Genomic DNA, 18838 nt, shown 5'->3' on the forward strand with positions numbered 1-18838 from the left:
GCGTACAATGCGTCAGAAGCTCAGCGAATGGGTAGACAAGACTAATTCATGTGAGTGTCATTGATGTCTCTCGCCGTAAATTACTACAATAAGGTTTGAAATGTTTAGTGGAAGTTATATCTTTGCTGGCTACCGAGTATTGTTAGGGTAGTCATCATACAAATCATGTTAAACTTGTTTGGTAGCACACGAAAGACGGACTTGACATCATTTAACCGCCGAGGTGACCTAAAATTTTCTAGAAAAAGTTTTCAGATTATTTATATACCTATCTAGATAGAATGTCGCACTGCGTGGACGTGTGTTGTGCGTGATCTGAGTGATCTGTTTGGCAACTGATGGCTTATTGTCACTATTTTTTGAAGCAATTTCAGCTTTGGCAGTCTAGATAAACAGACTGGATAGACTTCCAGATACACATAATCCAGGAAAAAATACTTAAATAAATAAATATTAATACCGTAATTTTGTTATAGATCATATTTCAGGGGCGACGTACGACGACGGCCGACTGACACGTTTCCGTGACCTAATGAAGGCCTATGTGTCTGTTTGCGAAGCGGTGAAGGGACTGAGCGCGATCCGGGGGGGCATCATGTTTATTTTATTTTCAGCAAACTCTCTGTTTTTGGCGCTGACTTTTTTCAATTTCATTGACTACTCATACCTGACTTGTATGTATTACCATTGGAACTAATTTTAATACTAATATTTTCTTCAGTCGAATTAAGAGTTTTTGTTATAATTATTTTTTTATGACATTTATTCATCGTTATCTCATTTCTAAAGCAGGACTACGTTATCACACCGCCGTCCTCTGTATTCAGGTGTTATGGAGTGTTTATCATTTGTCTATGGCTGTTTTATTCATTGAACCGTGGCATCAGATAAGTGTGCAGGTAAAGTGATTTTCAAAAGTTTTATTTTCGAAGAATCCCGAGAATTTTGTAAATATCGTTTAAAATGAAGAGCTTTAAATATAATTCATGTCTTTGTTAATTTTTTCACGATAGTTAGACGAAGAGACTAATGGGCCACCTGATGGTAAGTGGTCACCACTGCTCATATACAATGGCACATAGTAAACCAGTCCATACATTGCCAATACGCCACAAACTTTAGGAATTTAGATGTCGAGTCCCTTGTACCTGAACACAACAATACAAGTATTGCCGCTCGGCTGTTGAATATATGACGAGTCGACGATACCCAACCAGACGTTCTTGTAAAAAGCGCTGCTTCCAAGATGTGGCATGTTGCAGTTTAGAAATATAAGTGAGTGTACAAGTGTAAATACAATTTAAAATAAATATTTTTGCAGCTTACTGAGATACGAATACTTTTCACTAAGTTGAATTTTAATGTGACGCCAGTTGGAAAGTCGACCGCTTTAGAACTGGACCTGATGTTCAAACAGCTTCTTCTCAACCAGCCGACGATGTCTCCGCTGGACCTGGTCACCATGCAGAGATCACTTCTCACCGCGGTTGTTATAACTGAATACCTTGTTAATTAAACTTTTGAATAACTGTCGTTATTCAAAAGCCTATAATAATATTATAAATGCCAAAGTCGATTTGCTTATATATGTATAGATGTCTGAACCGAGTGAGACCGCTTTCAGTGAAGGACTATGATATATAATTGTTTTCTATTTTGATAACGTTTGTTACAGACGATAAGCTTTATAACTACATACTTTGTTATAATGGTACAGTATGTGCAAAAGAGATGGGAGAAGTGAGTGAATACGGAAAAATAATTGTCTATTGATTCCTATTAGATTTTGATGCAAATAAACAAACTCTTAAAAACTTAGATTCTGGTAACACTGAATCATGACGAAGAAGAGAACTTTGCTATTTATTTAAATTTGAAACACTTAATAACCTCACTAACTAAAAATAAATTGTGTGTCTTGAAGTACGACTTAGTAGTTTGATTTTTAGACTTTTGTGAATATAAAAAGTGACAGAGCAAAGTAAACCTTATTTAAGGAGTCTTTTATAATCAGTTTTGAATGCATTGAACTTCGAATTTATTGGAAGCAACAACTAACGATTTTCAACCGACTTCAAAAAGGAGGAGGTTATCACTTCGTCTGTATATATTTTTTTTATGTTTGTTACCTCAAGACTTTTCACTGGGTGGACCGATTTTCATAATTTTTGTTTTTACAAATTGATTTATTTGTTACGTGTATTTAACATTTTGTTCCTTGTTTTATCTATTTATTTAAAATGCCAACAACGAGGTACTTCTTGACTACAAAGTGAAAGAGATACTCCACAATTCTTGTACAAACTTAGCTGGTGCTTCAATTAGATGCGACTTTCATATTTACAATAAAAACAACAATAGGAGAGATGCGATATTTTTATTTTTGTGTTAAATTAAAAAAAAAAACACCTTACAGGATAGACCACAAGAATATTAAAAATGTAAAATATTGTAATTTACTACAAAAATGCTGTTTCAAAATGTAAATCAAAATTTTCGCGCGAAAACGGATCTATATTTTGTATGACGTAACTCCTTCTATCACTGGTCCACTGATTGTACTTGTCCTCACTGGCTTTGCTGATGCAATTTTGCTCGACCTTTGAGATAGACTTTGTAAAAATTCAAAACCGATATCGATACTCCGAAAAAAAAACAGCGTTGACGTATGTTTTGAGCCAATGTGTTCATTTACTTCAACAAAGTTTTCAAATAATGGTTTTGACTGGACCTTGTGCCACAAAGCTGAGATAAAAGTTGAAAAGAGGAATTTGGAGTCTGCAAATTTGAAAAACGCATTTATTTTTGTTTCAATGTTCTGTTTTTTTTAGAATAAGTAGACATAACAGGTGTGACGTTACTGAACGCTATATAATGTTTTGAGATACGTACGATGGTTATTGTTAAAAAAACAAAATTATATCAAATATAGTTTAGTTTAGTTTTTTCTTTTATTGTACACCACACAGAAAAATAAAAAAAATATAACATAGATTGGCCTTGATAGAACAGGCGTACAATTTTGGATAGGTCATAGAATGTAAGGTGGGTGGTACTGTACTAATAAATAAAATATTACGAGTAAATTATTAAACTATGAAATAAATATAAATATAGAATAGATAAATTATATATCAATTAATTAATTATATTATTAATACATATAAAATAAATAAATATACATATACACGTAAATTTAAAAATATTGAGTACGAATATATACGATGTCTTCAAACATAACGAAAATGAAAAATAAATTAACAAAATACAAAACAGAAACACAGAGTAAAAGAAATCGTTGGCGAAAAGGTATTTGAGACAGACAGTGCTTTTTAAATTTTTTTGAAAAATATGTATGGTTCTGGCCTCCCGAATATTTCAGGGGTGGTTGTTTCAGGGCGTAAAATTGTATATGATTTTTTTATTAAAAATAGATTTATAATCGGACCTTACCCTTAAAATCAGTCTCTCCGTGTTCTCCGGGTTTTCCTAAAAATATACATTTGTCCTTCAGGGAAGGGGGAGTAGCAGCGTAAACAATACACAGTAAAGAATAGACAAGACATGCATGATCCGACGAAGACTAATGAATAATGAAGATACGTGTGCGAACTTCCTTAATCCAAATATAAACAGAATAAAGGGAATATGGTGTCTCTCAAGTTTATTTAATTGGTCTTCGGTTAAGTCCACAAAGCTTGTATCAGTATAATCAAAAACAGGAAAGAGAAGAGTCTGACTACAAATCTGCGTCAATATTTAGTTCGGTTCAATTTATTATTATCCGTTTTCATCCGTTTTCTTTATTTAATACTAGCGATCCGCCCGGCTTCGCACGGGTGCAATACTGATACTAATTTACTACAGAATTAATTTATTTATGTAGTGATAGTGATTTGAAAAACAAGGTACAAACGCATTATATGTATTTCAAATAATAATTCAAACATTAACTTTATTGCTATCAGATAACAACATTTACTGAATGTAGGATAAGGAAGAGAAACGTTCTTCAAAACTTTAGACATATTTATGTTTTCACTTGAATGAATTGCAGTAACACGATCGTGTACGAGATAAAGACGCTGAGGATAGTCAGCAGTAGCGACGAGTTGACGGCGAGCAGGCGCCAGACGGTGAACTTCACCAGACGAAGTTCCAGGAATTTTATTCCATCCAAAATCTTCTTCCGTAATGCAGCACCTGAAAGTAAAAGCGTATTTGTAATATTACTGTTTTTTTATTTATATCTGCGAAATATAATATATTTTAAATTTGAATAAAACTCTTGGACCAATATCTTCGAAGGTTCGACCAACTACGTAAATACGAATAACTTCATCAGCTATGTATAAGAATACACCGTGCACCTGGTTTCCAATGAGTGGATTGTTGAGAATGTCTACCTTCACCGAAATCAGAGTTGTTGCCCAACTACGAGTCCCATCTATATATATGTATAAAATAACAAGTCCTGACTGACTGATTCATCATCGCCCAGCGTAAACTAATGTTAGGGCCTTGAAATTTATTGAGTAGGATGGATTTATTGAGTAGACACCCACTAAGATAGGAATTTTGGAATACCCTTAAGGGGATGAAATAGGGGTTAAACGTTTGTATGCAAGTCCGTTATTTTTTAAGTTAGAAACGTGTAATTTTTATTTTGGGATACTGTTTAAAAATAAGTCGATATCAATTTCAGCGTTTTGGATATGCTATCCCTAAATGGGTGAAATAAGGGTTGAAAGTTTGTATTATAGTCCGTCGTCTTTTTAATTAGAGACATGAAAGTTTAGTTTTGAGATAATGATTGAAAATAAGTCAATACCTATTTCAGCGTTTTTCGATATTCTATCCCTAAAATGATTAAATAAGGGTTGAAAGTTTATATGGGCGTCCGCCATTTTTGAAGTTAGGTCCGTAGAACTTCATTTTAAAATTAATAATTAGAAATGAGTAAATACTAATTAAAGCGTATCTGCATATTCTACCTCTAAGGAGGTGAAATAGGGGTAGAAAGTTAGAATGGAACTCTGTTATTTTTTAAGGCAGAAAAATAAAAAATAATTTTGTGATACTGATTAGAAGTGATGAGATATGTATATATTTACGTTTTTGGATATTTGGAGTGAAATAACGGTTGAATGTGACTATAGAAGTCAGTAATTTATCATCATCATCAGCCCGTACGCCCGTGTCGGTTCTGCGACAAATCTGACTAGCCCACTGCCAATTCAGCCTACTTGATTACTTATATTTGACGGATCACATCATTTCTGATGCGATCCCGCAGAGAAACGCCGAGCATAGTCTTTTCTATAGCGCGACTTTAAGCTGGTGGACCAGCCTTGTCGTGAGTGTCCACGTTTCGGCTCCGTATGTCATGACGGGTAGGACGCACTGTTTGAAGACTTTCGTCTTAAGGCACTGTGGGACGATGTAAAGATTCGACGTAACTTCGCAAACGCTGCCCAACCCAGCTGAATTCTTCTATTCACCTCGTCCTCAAGGTTGTTTCTACCTAATCGTAAAGTCTGCCCGAGGTAGACATATTTTTGAACAACTTCGAGGACGGTACCGTGTATCGTATTCGGTTCCGGTAGAACGTGTTCATCCGTAGGCAGATACGCATCGAAAGAATCAGCCAGCTCGTTCAGCATTTGTTGTAGATCCTGCAGCGTTTCTGCCACGATGAAGAAGTCGTCTGCGAATCTCAAGTGAGAGATGTATTCGCCTTTGATGTTGATGCCACGCCATTCCAGTTTAGCATCATGAAGATATTCTTTATTATTGGGGAAAATAACGTCCCTTTGTCTCACTCCTCGATGCAATGGTATGGGATTTGTTTGCTGATTCTGTACTCGGACGGACATGATGGCAGCTTCGTAGAGATATCTCATCACTTGGATGTATCGCCAATCCACTTGGCAACGCTGTAGGGACTCCAGAACAGCCCAGATTTCAACCGAGTCAAAGGCCTTCTCATAGTCCACAAATGCAAGACACAGGGTCCGATTATACTCATGGGACTTCTGTATAATCTGCCGCACTGTATGGATGTGGTCTATGGTGCCGTATCCGGTCCGAAATCCGGCGTGTTACGGGGGTTGGAGTTCGTCGAATCATCGCGCAAGACGGTTCGTGATCACTCTTGAAAACAGCTTATAGACGTGGCTCAGTAGGGATATGGGAAGATAGTTCTTCAGCAGGGTTTTGTCTCCCTTTTTGAAGAACAGGACGACCACACTCCTATCCCACGCCTCCGGAGTTCTCCCTTAGAAGACAGAGTTAAAAAGCGTCCGAAGTTTCCTAAGTACCGGTTTACCTCCCGCTTTTAATAACTCTGTGATAACGCCATCCTCTCCAGGGACTTTTCCATTTTTAAGCTGTCCAAGAGCAGTCTCTATTTCGCTAATACTGACTTCAGGCAGATTTTTGGAGAAATGGCGTGTTAATGTAGCTATAGGATCTTCATTTTTCACACAAAACAAAATTATTATTAATAACTTCAGTTCAGATCATTGTGGACAACAAGCGTTATTTAATTTTCATGTTAAAAAAATAAGTACTTCTGAAAAGATAATGTTTGTTCCTTTGACAACAAGTTTTATTGAGAAGTTTAGAAGTAATATTATGGCTAATCTCCCTCACCTATCTTTTAGTGACAATCCCAATGTCTTGTATAACAATTCATTCAAATTAATTAGAAACAATTTTAAATCCATATTCACTTCTAAAACAGTTAATACAAGAACTTTTTAAAATTCAATGATTGGGCGACTATTGGAATTCATAAAAGTAGGCAACGAATGTATGAGTTTTACAATAAAAGGGCGTATAATCATAGTGTCACTTTTGCCAATTATGTAAGTAACTATTCAAAATTATTTAAAAAAGTGTGATTTTTGGCAAAATCTTTAACTATAAAAAATAAAATTAAGAATGCACATGACAAGATAAAAATGACCTGGAAAATTATTAATTGTGAAACTGATAGAGTTGGCAGTTGCAACTCCGAATTGAGCCTGAATTATAATAGTAAAGTAGTAAATAGTCAAAAGGAAGTTGCTACAGTTTTTGAAAAAAAATTTTTAAATTTTTTTAAAATTGATATTCAGAGAGCCTCAGAGAAGTCAGTGATAACTACCGGTGTTGAACCTGTTAATCACTGAGACGTCTCTGAATATATGCCTCTTGTCCGTCATTATGAAGTCGATCTCATTTCTTGTCATAGTGTCAGGGCTTTACCACGTCCACTTCCTTTGCGGCTGCTTCTTGAAGAAGGAGTTCTGAAGAAAAGCCTCTCCCGTTCGAGGAAGTTGACAAGCATTTGCCCCCTACGATTCCTGCTTCCAAATCCATGAGGTTCTACTACCGAATCGCTGCAATTCTGTACTCCCACTTTAGTGTTAAAGTCCCCCATGACAACGTTGTAGTAGGTTTTCTTGGTGAAGTGGAGGAGTACATGCTCTGGATAAACCTAACCATTTTATCCGATTTGATAAACCACAGATCCTCGCTAGAGAACACAGATTCATTCCTAGAATGATACGCGAGGCTATTGAAATTCAAAAACATCCGAACTTCAATAGAGAAGATGGTTGGAGACTTTCTAACCTGGGATCCACTTATTAAAAATTTAAAATCCCAAATCCAACAGACTGCAAGACCTAAAGATACAGTTAGTGCCTTCTGCGTGCAACCGGAACGTTACTCAAGATATCAATTGAGAAATCGTTGGCGGTAGTTGTTAATAATATTTCCTTTGCTCTTCAAATAGACAAATGACATCTTAGTCTACCCGTGACCACGAACACTGCAAAGTGCTCGAAACGTCGGGATGTTTAAAAATAATTAATATACGCGATTCATCCGTTATAATTAGTTTTATTTAAATAAGAAAATAAGTTTAAACAATTAATTACTATAAATATTTCATTACATAGAGAAATTAAGAGCAGAACACCATACACATGCCTGCAAGAGTTATCGCAATATCCTTACCAAGAGCTTCGTCGCGTGGCCAATTTTCTTGTTGTTATCTAATATGTTTTTATAAGCGCTCAAATGATCAGTTAGAGTCGTGGCAAGCATCGCATCGTCTTCTTCATTGCCGCTGTGTGATACACGAGAAAAACTATCCATTGTTCTCCTTAATAATCTCAGACGAATCCACAATATTTCGAACATTAAGATCTCGGTGATATTACCTAAATTTACTGACGTCAACATCAGTACATAGAACACAAACAATTTGCTGACGAAAGGTATTGCAAAAGTGAGTGATACTAATGCTATTCGTAGAACACGAAATAAAGTAACAAATATGAATATGGCAAAAGAAAAGAGAACTTTAAAACTTTCTTCTTCAACAAACGCTGATATATGTATTTTTTCTATTCCGTCCAAATAATCGAAGAAATATTCGCCGTCGGTTACAACTGATACTAAAATCGTAACAATGAAAGGTAAAAGTTTTACGGTAATGAGCATATTTACATGTTTTTCGTCAAATATTAAATAAATTTGCACACAGAAATACGTTACAATTATTGCAAAAGTAATACAATATATCTTAGCTATAACGGTAAAGGCTAAACACTTGTGGACTTTCGTATATAATCCAAAAAGAAGACGAGTGTACATGATTATATTTATCATAGTGTAATGTTTCTCCGGCAACGTGTCAGAGACTTGAATATCCATTGTGGGAAAACCTCTCGGACCAGTAGTTCCGATACGACAATGTTAATAATGTCAAAACCGGCCCTTTTCGATTCTTCGAAGATATTTATGACAATGAATATCTTCAATACAATTTATTGTTCATTTCAACAATCAATATTATACAACCAACTTACAGTTCCAACATCATCGCATCGGGTAATATATTATTTTACATTGATTTTATTTTTTGTTTTATTAAAAACTAGCTGACCCGGCAAACTTCGTACTGCCATAATCGAAATGCTTAAATTAGTCCAAATGTGATCAGCATAGAAACAATTGCACGCAGCGAAACTGGTGATCAGCTGGGCGATTCCGAAACCCATTTTTCGATTCCATATGTGGGATTTTTAATGAAAACTGTATTTGGCATTCAGCAAACTCGAATTAAATCTACACTAGCGCCGTTTTGTGAGATTGAAAGTAATACGAAGTAATTTCAGTGAGAACCGTATTATTTGACATTAATTGGCATTCTGTATCTCGATTTCGAAATTAAAAAATGAAACTAATCTCGGCTAAATACGTCAAATTAAAAGTAGATCAAAGGTGGCGGAAGGCTTAAGCGAAAACTGTAAATCTATGTGATCTATTAATAACGTATCTTCGGACCAAATAAAACTACCCTGGCATGATATTATCATTCGGAGAATGTATCCTAACGTAAGCATACATACCAAAGTAGATCTTACTTTTCTTCATTAAGAAAATGAAGTCATATTTATCTCGCAACTACGAATTACTAATAATTCATTGTCAATTAAGATCTAATAATAGATAGAAAATTATCAAAAACCTTTATTAAGCTGTAAAGGCCTTGATCTGAGGTTTACAATTTTACACAGTTTTTCTTTATCATATAATAATGCTGATTATTATATTAAAGGTATTAGTTCCTTCTAATTAACATATCAATTTATTATCATTATATTTCAGATTGGATTGCATACATTTATATAAGACTACAGCTAAGTCAATAATATCTTACTTGAAAATACATATAAAAATTATAGGTAAACAGATATAATTTATTACAACCAGATACCATACAAACTACACGGACAAATTGATGCTACATGGTAAAGATTTAAGAACAATAAGTAGATACTTGAATTGAATTTCAATTTCTTTTCAACCGACTTCCAAAAGGAGGAGGTTATCAATTCGTCTGTATTTTTTTTTTTTTTTTTTTTTATGTTTGTTACCTCATAACTTTTTACTGGGTGGACCGATTTTGATAATTTTTTTTTTGTTTGAAAGGTAGTGCTTCCCGTGGGGTCCCATTTTTTTTATTTTTTTTTCTGATGATGGTATCCATGTGAAAACGACATAAGTCTTAAATTTGCATTATGTATATGCGCGACAAATAGGTGAATAACTGAAAATCACGTTAACCAATTTTGATAATTCTTTTTTTATTATAAAAAATATACTTCAAGGGTAATTTGGTGAAAGTTTGGTAAGGTTCTGAGCACAGGATCCATGACAAAGTGACGGAACGGAAGGGAACGGAACAATTCTGAGGAGCATGTTAGCGATACTCGGTCGAATCTTTTATTTATAGGTTATTTGGATATTTGAGTCACCTTCCGTAATGTGGTTATGTTTATGTAATTATCATAGTCGAATATTATAATCAACTAGCTACCCACCCCGGCTTCGCACGGGTGCAATACTGATACTAAATATACTACAGAATTTGTTTATATAAGACATCACATCGCAAACTTCTAAAATTATCAGTGTTTCCTTACTATATTGTTCATGTATTATATACACAAACCTTCCCCTTGAATCACACTATCTTTTAAAAAAAACCGCATCAAAATCCGTTGCGTAGATTTAAAGATATAGGGACAGAGAAAGCGACTTTGTTTTATACTATGTAGTGATGGAACTCCTATACGGCTCTCAGTTAGGGTGCGATATGGGGCAGAATTTCTTACTATCTTTAATCAAATTTTGTGTATGTGATGTGATGTCATATGATTTACGAAATATAGCTGGTCTTTTTCAAAGTTTTTTTGATGAGTTCGATTACAGCTCTTTCGAGGGATCCTTGTAGTTTACGCCGCGTGACGTATTAAATCCGCCTTTTCGAAAGTCTATTTTTGCTTTATTCGCAAGTTTCCTTTGAAATTGTCCTCGAAGTAGTTTCTGACTCATATAAACGGAACGCTTAATCTATACATATTAAAAAAATTAGTTAGTCAACATCAGCTTCACTTAAAATCAAAAAATAAATAAAATTTTAACAAAAACAAAAACCGACTTCAAACAAAACATTATATTAAAACAAATGAATATGCACGAAAAAGTAATAAAAATAATTGCGTATTCAACATATTTTTTAGAGTCTTCCTAAGTTAAATGAAATGAAAAATATTAGACTACTTAAAAGTCGATTAACGATTATATCATGTAGTTATCATTATTGTTATATTTGGAGTCGGTGTCAGCCAATAAAACCCTACAGTATATCTATCAAAAAATAATACGAGAATACTTTAACAAATATGTTTTTTACAAATTACCTTTTACACAATAATATACTGGATCAATCAAGGGGCTCGTATCGCTTCTTTCTTTTGGTTGTTGGGGCAAGGGCACCGTGGCTGACACCGGCTCCAAATATACCAATAACTATAACTACATGATATAATCGTTAATCGACTTTTAAGTAGTCTAATATTTTTCATTTCATTTAACTTAGGAAGACTCTAAAAAATATGTTGAATACGCAATTATTTTTATTACTTTTTCGTGCATATTCATTTGTTTTAATATAATGTTTTGTTTGAAGTCGGTTTTTGTTTTTGTTAAAATTTTATTTATCTAATTTAAGAAGCTGGATTCCTGCATACTGTTGTGTTTAACTTATACTAGGATATTTAATAATAATCAAACAAAAAAATATTACATGTATTTCAAGTCAGTGGAATATACTAAATCTTAAAGGAAAAGACAAAATAAGAAATTCTGATAAAATACATATAAATATATATAAACATGAATAAGTGTCTAGTTAATTAAAAAAATAAATTAGTATAGACATTGCAAATATTTTAACTATTTAATAAAATGAAGTGTTATAAATTGTTAAATGTTAGATAATGTACACTATTAATGTTATTTAATATAAAAATAACTTATTAAATGAATATATACCAATTAGGTATGTTTGTATTTCAATTATTTATTTAAATTAAGTGTAATGAATTATTAAATGTCAGTTACTTTACTAACCTAATGGTAATATTTTGTTTATTTGAAGACCATTGTAATAAATAGATACTGTAATGATAATAATTTGTATTTCTATATGTACAAAAACAGTATTGCATAAATAATAAAACAACAAAATGTGTATAATTTTTTAATGTTTCATATTCTAATCCCAAATATGTTTCCTTCCCTCGTTAAAATATGGATCATTTTGTGTAGAAATGATAGAATATATAGATGCTATTCCTGTATTATCACGTTTTTCTGCCATGCTGGTATGCTGTGACCTGTGAGCATCAATGGTATCACTAAAATAAATAAAATAGTATTAAAAACACATTAATCATATTATAAAGAAGCTGAAAAATAACATACATATGTGAATTGTATTACATACTAAATTATATACATTATTTACTGAATGTCTGAACATTCGTCTGAATCAACCAAATTAGACTTAATTAATTACTCAAACTGGTAGTTGTATATTTCATTGTTTGTATATTATGTAGTACAACTTTTAGAAGTAGCACCTTCAGGATGCTTTCTAATTAAGTTGAGAACTTATTAATACAGTTAATATACATAGGCATATATTTAATGACCAGCGTTTATAACGTAAAAATTATATAATTAAATTTTTGGGATTATTGTATTCCGAACATAGAAAATAAATAGGTATGTAGATACTTACTTCATCATAAGAATTCCATAATAAATGTAAACGAAATGTAATGTAGTGATTAAAAGTAGTTACGGATAAACTTTCGATTCAAATAAATTATTTGTTTAATAGCAATTTACTATATTTACTTGATATTTTATTATTAAATATTAATGTTAAACATTTATTTTGACATTTATACTTTTTTTGACAAAATTTTACGCAAAGGTAATTAGTCTTCAGACAGATATCAATAAAATGTTTCTGATTTTGCGTTATAAATTATTTTAAACTATAAAATAAATTATTTATAATATATTTAGCATGAATCATGACGTCATTTAGTTTTCAAATCCTTAGTTTATTAGAAATTTCTAATTGGGAATGTTTTTTAAAAAATCGGTAATTGTAGTGGTTGCCCTAGCATCTCGCTTCACAGTTTTCGCTTCACATTATTTGACTTATCGTTGCGGAATACCAATTATTTTTCCAAACAAGGTCGTTTCGATATGAGTTAAGAAATGAAAACTGTTTCAAATCCTAATGTGGTTTTTGCAGAATCGCACGGCTGAACTGTAACAATAAACAATTGATACTTACATTAAAAACGACACAGTCAATAATTTTTTTTATATTTTCAAAGACACAGGAATCATGAGGTTGTGTGATAAATTGCCATGTCGCTATGATTAAGTCCTTACAACATAAGGTATGCAAAACCATTGAGTGTAAACTGGTTATACGATAAGTTTTAATTTGTAACTAATTTGCAATACAAAAATATATAGGTGGTCAAGTTTTATTATGGTGATGTTGCTTATAATATTTTAAAAATATTGTATACTTTATATTTCTCAAAAATAGTCACGTCACAACAATTAGATACTTATATAAATAAAATTTTATCAAAAAGAAATCGACTTCAAACAAAACAAAATTTTCAAACAATTTAATATGCCCTAAAAAGTAATAAAAATAATTGCGTATTCAAAATGTTTATTAGAGTCCTCCAAAGTAAAATGAAATGATTAACATTAGACTACTCAAAAGTCGATTTACGATTATAAGCATAAGCGTGCCGTTTATATGAGTCAGCGCCGTTCGCATGAAGTAAACGAAGTTAGGGTGAAACGTCTATGTAAACAGAATAAAACTACTTCTGAAAATATTCAAATAACCCATATAAGATTCCGCCGTGTATAGCTAACGTGCTCCTCAGAATTGAAGAGTTTCGTTACTTTGGATTCCATGATCAGAATCTAACCAAACTTTCACCAAAGTACCCTTGAAGTATAATTTAATAAAACAATTTAATCCTTTCTACTAAAAAAAGAATCATAAAAATTGGTTGGCGTAATTTTGAGCTATTCACCTATTTATCGTGCACATGCATTACGCAAATTTAAGATACCATAATCAGAACTGGATAAAATTAAAATGGGACCACACGGGTCACAGTTTCGCTGCGTCAAATGGTCTAATATCTGCGTTTTTTTGTGACTGGAAGAAATTATTAAATTCGAGAACTAGATGTAACGAACTCATATGTAGCTCAACGTATGGGCCATGTATCATATTTTACGACATTACGACTACGTGAATTAACTCTGAATCAAGAGTTTGATCGGGAGTTTCAGCTGATATAACGTTATCGATTTGATCCGGAGTTATTGTAAGGAACAGGCAAATTAATACGTGTGCATGCGGCAATCCCCTTTTTTTACAATTCAATGGAGTACATATGGCAACGCACCTCTTCAAATATACATAATTTTACAATTAAATCCATACGTGCTTTCAATTTTTGCCGAAAAACACGTGCTGTAATGTCATGACGATCAGTTGTCGACTGTTCTTCAAAAAAATTGTTTTTAATATCATCCCACTGCGGGTTACATGTAAACGTAATGAAAAGATCCAGTCAACCATTCTTTATACATAAGAAATTGCGTCTTGTGCACATTCGTTCATATGCCGTGGGCAACCAATAAACGAAGATGTCAATATAGTCAATCGCCCGTTGTCATTTACATTAGCATCATTCGCTATCGAATCTTGCAAATGAATATATTCTTCGGATCTTCGTTTTGCTTGATTGAAACGATTGAAAGTCTTAATTTTGACTTTCAGTTTCTATTTTGGCATACATATTAACGATATACTGATGATATAGTTTACCACATCTCGAGATATAATTTTGTGTTTGTTGATGAACCATCAATCGATACGAATAAAATTTCATAGCACTAACTTTTTTCTGTATATTTTGACATGAAAATAAATGCAAACGCTGCACATTTAAAGGTTTTTTTTGGAAATAATACATTGAAATAATACGTATTATCTATTGAAACTGGTGGATGAGTGTACTCATTTTGAATTAATACTTACTTTTATTTTGACAGCACAATTTCCCCGTCTGAAAAATCTCCATTAACAAAATGACCCGCCATTTATTGAATTCATTTCTTACAAAAAATATGATAAATGAAGAACCACTCGACCGATTTTGTGCAAACTTCATATAAATCATCTACTAAATAGTCCGAACAAACCCTGAAAATTTGGGTTGAGTAGGTGAGCCCGTTCTTGAGTTATAAAGTGACATCGAAAAATGCCACATATTTTATATATACAAATTCGAAAAATAGTTGTATCGATGTTTTAAATATAGCAAAATCAATTTTAAAACATCAATATTTTATTGTCTAACATCGATAGTCATAGAAAATCAATGATAATTCTTTAATAAATGTATTTCTAAGGAAAAACAAAGTTGTTGGTTTTTTTTATATATCTAGCATTTTTATCATACTTATTCACTTTCTAAACCTTCCCTGGACTTCCACAAATAATTCAAGACCAAAATTAGCCAAATCGGTCCAGCCGTTCTGGAGTTTTAGCGAGACTAACGAACATCAATTCATTTTTATATATATAGATTAATTCCTTAACTGATTTGATCTATAAATTTTAAAAATAGTACGAATCATAAATAACCACGTGGAATGGTGGAAAGAATGCTAGTAGTGTCAAACTTCAGTGTTGCCCTTCAATAACACAATAACTTAATTTGGTTCTTTAATATAATATATTATTTAATAATCTTTCAGTCGATGATTTGACTTTATATACAAGTAATATTTAAAGATATACTTACTTAAATTAATAGTAGTTTCGTATGAAAAGTAACGGAATCTAATCGATGGATGAATGCTATAGATAGATAGGTACTAAATAATTAGTAAGTGTAATATTTTAATAAATTTACAAATATCGAAATTATCTATTAATAACTTTATACAAAAAGCGTGATTGGGAACGATGGAAAATAGATCTTGAAAATAATGTTTCTGTCATAAATACTTTTCATATACTTTTAGAATAACTACTCGTCAAAATTTGTTTGTAATGTCAAGCTATAAATATTGGAATCTTTTTTTATGCTAAAGTTGGCAAACGGCCAGGAGGCTCGCCTGATGAAAAGTGACTACCACCGCCCATGGACAGCTGCAAACGCCCGGTGGGTTTGCAGATTCGTTGCCGGTCATTAAGAAAGGTGTGTAGGCCTACGTGGTAGAGGTGACTACAACAAACATTATTTAATTTCTATTTATATTTATTTATATACAAAAAAGTAATATATATATTATTATTATTTATTAATTATTATTATAACCGAGAATAAGTACGATGTAACATTTCTTTGTAGTAGAAATAAAGGCTATTTTTATTACTTTTGCAGAGTATACTATTAGCAGAACACCATCAACGCTTTACATCTGCAAAAAGATACACAATTTTTAAACTTGAGGGTATATTTTAATGTTTTTCTTAAATTGAAGAAATCACAAAAGATTTGTGCACATTTTGTTCATACTCGTTACATTTGTGCTGTTCTGGATACTCCTCGTTGTGGACTCCACTTTTCTTCCCTACCAGGATACAAATTGGAACATTCCTTTGCACCACCGGCCGGCCTTTACCTTGGTAGCCTTGAAAGGCAGTACTTACCCATTATCTAGCCGCGTTTAAACCCCGATGATTATTTATCCGCGAATGGGATTTTCGGGTGACTCTTCCAAAGTACAGTGCCGGTTGCCGGCCCCTCATGGTCTCGCTTTGTAAGCTACTGTCTTGCTTAGCTTCTGTCCAGTGGAGATTTGTTTCTCGCCAGATGACCCGAACTTTGTTCCTGACTCTATCACTAAAGTGGTGTTTTAAGTGGTGGTAAGTTCCAGCCTTGGTTTGTTCGCTTCTGTTAAACGGCGTCTCGCCGAAAGCAGGAACGTTACTAAATTAACTTTAACGTTACTAGTTTAAACCAAATATCAGCGCATTCAAAAAATTACTTTTAAAATTTTTATTGTTAAGGCGAAGACAGAGTATAATGACAAAATTGGCGTGAGACCGGTACTGGTCTTCCTCGAGGAACACGAATTTATACGCAGGGATGGTAAATAATGGGCCCAAAAGGCGAGACTAAGAAAAGGAGGAGAGCTGTATGTGAAACTTCTGGGCTCTCTTTTAACGTCCTAGCAGATTCGGGATGACCAAAGAAAATAGAAACGATACCATCCCTCCAACCGCGCTACAGACATCTGCTTCTGAGTTGACCCTCGTTATATTGTCTCTTGTTTACATGGATCCTTGTTCTCAAAATAATGTTATCCATTATAAACTTCCATATTCTGCAGAATATTGACAAGAATCAGCCGATTAGCCACCAGACAGCCGGTACGGTTTACAATGGGCTCGCATAGCTGGTGATTTTCTATTTTACCTGACGTACGTATGGACGGTACGGAGGGACGCAGTTGAATCCGCTGGGAAGAAAGTAGCTGCCACTTTGGGCATAGCGAAGGCTTTCGTCAAGTGCCTTTTCCAAAGCTTTCTTCCAAGAAAATGAATGGTCATCATTTGCTATTGAAGAAAAATATAAGAGGCTTATAACTATAATCAAGATTAAATTAAAATTGATGACAGATAAAGGAAGTTACGTTTTAAAGGATTTTCACTTGATGAAATTGAAATACCACAATAGTGTATGTAATAAAGACGCTGATAATAGTCAGCGGTAGCGACGAGTTGACGGCGAACAGGCGCCAGACGGTGAACTTCACTGGACGAAGTTCCAGGAATTTTATTCCATCCAAAATCGTATTCCGTAGTTCATAGTCTGAAAAAAAGACATATTTATAATATCATGGTCTTCCAAGAATTTATAACCTTTATCTTTTCCACATTGACGTTGGATTCAGGTAAAAGTTATCTCGTTGTGAATCGTTTTTCAAGACCTCTGTGCCATGCTTTTTGTATTTATAAACTTGAAGGTTAAAATATTTTTTGCACCTTAATAAACTTACTGTTGCATATCCTAGATTGATTGGCCAATATAGTTTTTATCTTTTCCGCTTCAGCGCTGGCTAACTCTCCAAATATAGCGGGAAAACAAAACAGAAAGACATCGAATACTATTTCAGCTGTCATATTAATGGTTTGCTGTAAATAAAACATGTTTTAAATAGCCAAAAACCTGAACCAAAAAATTAAAATTAAATTAAATAATTTTAGCAGCAATTGAGGATTTTGGCACGTCGAGTATAAATGTACTATAACAGGAGACGGCCAATACTTACTTGAAATTTTGTCATACCCTTACTAACAAAGTCTGCGAAAATTGGCAAAACTATGAAACAAATCAGCAAGTGTAACAACATCTGAAAAGTATAAATTTTACTCAAATATATTGGCAAATATTAAAACATACGAAACGCAAATATTTAGCACAAGATTTATATATAAGTTCATGTAGAACTCGTAGATTTCAATGTGCAAGTATATCTTATGTTTATTAAAACGGATACAAGTAACTTGTGAATATGACCTACAAATTATTATCAAGTTATATATTAATTGATTTCATAACTGTTAATATTCGACTAACTGCCGTCATATACTTACCAATAATTTCGCTGCGTGGCCGATATTTCTGTTATTATCTAATATATTTTTATAAATTTTCAAATGTTCCTTCAAGATCGTGATGACCACAGAAGTTTGTTCACCACATAATACGCTGGGAAAACTTTCCATTCTTTTTCTCAGAGCTTTTAGACGAATCCACAATATTTCAAACATTAGGATCCGGGTCATGTGACTTAGATGTACTGACAGTAATATTAGGAAATTGACCTCAATCACTATAATATAAATCGT

General features: G+C 33.1%; 1 long non-coding RNA gene and 1 pseudogene across 1 annotated transcript; one reads left to right on the forward strand and one right to left on the reverse strand.

Annotated features, from left to right (window-relative positions):
* Positions 1-494: 494 nt before the first annotated feature.
* LOC124533267 lies at positions 495-1894 on the forward strand. The gene is made up of 3 exons (XR_006966685.1): positions 495-899; positions 1322-1486; positions 1676-1894. It is a non-coding gene; the product is annotated as an uncharacterized LOC124533267 (long non-coding RNA).
* A 4216-nt stretch (positions 1895-6110) lies between these two features.
* LOC124533264 overlaps positions 6111-18838 on the reverse strand; it is a 97642-nt pseudogene continuing 84914 nt past the window's right edge.

The sequence above is a fragment of the Vanessa cardui genome, chromosome 10 (assembly GCF_905220365.1).
Source record: "Vanessa cardui chromosome 10, ilVanCard2.1, whole genome shotgun sequence".
In the NCBI taxonomy this organism is placed as follows: Eukaryota; Metazoa; Arthropoda; class Insecta; order Lepidoptera; family Nymphalidae; genus Vanessa; species Vanessa cardui.